At 61.5% G+C, this 1,066-nt stretch overlaps 1 protein-coding gene across 1 annotated transcript in view; it reads left to right on the top strand.

Moving 5' to 3' along the window:
• SH2B3 (SH2B adaptor protein 3) overlaps positions 1-1,066 on the top strand; it is a 26,194-nt gene that overhangs the window by 19,108 nt on the left and 6,020 nt on the right.

Below are 1,066 nucleotides of genomic sequence, written 5' to 3'. Positions count from 1 at the left end.
CAGGACTCCCAGGTCCCTCTGGGCAGAGCTGCTTCCCAGCAGGTCAGCCCCCAGCCTGTACTGGTGCCTGGGGTTCAACCTCCCCAGGGGCAGCACTTGACCCTTGTTGAACTTCCTCAGGTTCCTCTTCGCCCAACTCTCCAGCCTGTCCAGGTCCCACCGAATGGCAGCGCAGCCTTCCAGCATATCAGCCACTCCTCCCAGTTTGGTGTCATCAGCGAACTTGCTGAGGGTACACTCTGTCCCCTCGTCCAGGTCATTAATGAATAAATTGAACAAGACTGGGCCAAGTACTGAGCCCTGGGGAACTCCACCAGCTACCGGCCTCCAACTGGACTCTGCCCCACCGATCAGAACCCTCTGAGCCCTGTCCTCAGCCAGTTCCCAATCTACCTCACTGTCCACTCATCCCACCTCCATTTCTTGAGCTTCCCTATGAGGCAGAGAGTATCAAAAGCCTTGCTGACGTCAAGGTAGACAACATCCACTGCTCTCCCCTCGTCTACCCAGCCGGTCATGCCATCGTAGGCGGCCATCAGATTGGTTAGACATGATTTCCCCTTGGTACAGGGGGTGGCAACTCAGCCCGTGGGCTGCTGAAGGTGCCGTATGAATCACGGCCGGCCAAAACTTTGTCACACTGCGCTGGCACCAATCCTGGCCTGGGTGGGCGAGCGTGCCCAGCACGCACCGGCGCTGGCTGGGCTTTGCTGCACGGTCTGGCCACAGGGATGAGCATGGAGGGGTCGGCTCCATCGCCCAGCACCAGTGCATGGTGAGGGGGGGTCCCTGGGGTGTTTTGCACCCAGAATGGTCCCCAGCACCCTGGATGCAGCCCGCTCCCGGTGGCGCCTGGGTGCGTGCCTCATTCCGCAGCCTCGCGGTGGTCAGTGGCTCGCTGGGCACCAGAGGAACCGAAAGCTGCCGGGAGGGGTATTATTAGCCTTTCTGGAAGTGTTTGCTCAGCGTTTTGTCATGTGCCTGTGTCAGCGCCAAACCAGCTGGGCGGCCGCGGGAAGCTCTCGGCACGCCACCGCCGAGCCCCCCGCCACCTCCCCCCCCCCCT

The sequence above is a fragment of the Egretta garzetta genome, unplaced genomic scaffold, assembly GCF_000687185.1.
Source record: "Egretta garzetta isolate BGI_Z169 unplaced genomic scaffold, ASM68718v1 scaffold343, whole genome shotgun sequence".
NCBI classification, from domain to species: Eukaryota; Metazoa; Chordata; class Aves; order Pelecaniformes; family Ardeidae; genus Egretta; species Egretta garzetta.
This window is presented reverse-complemented; position numbering and strand designations above follow the sequence as displayed.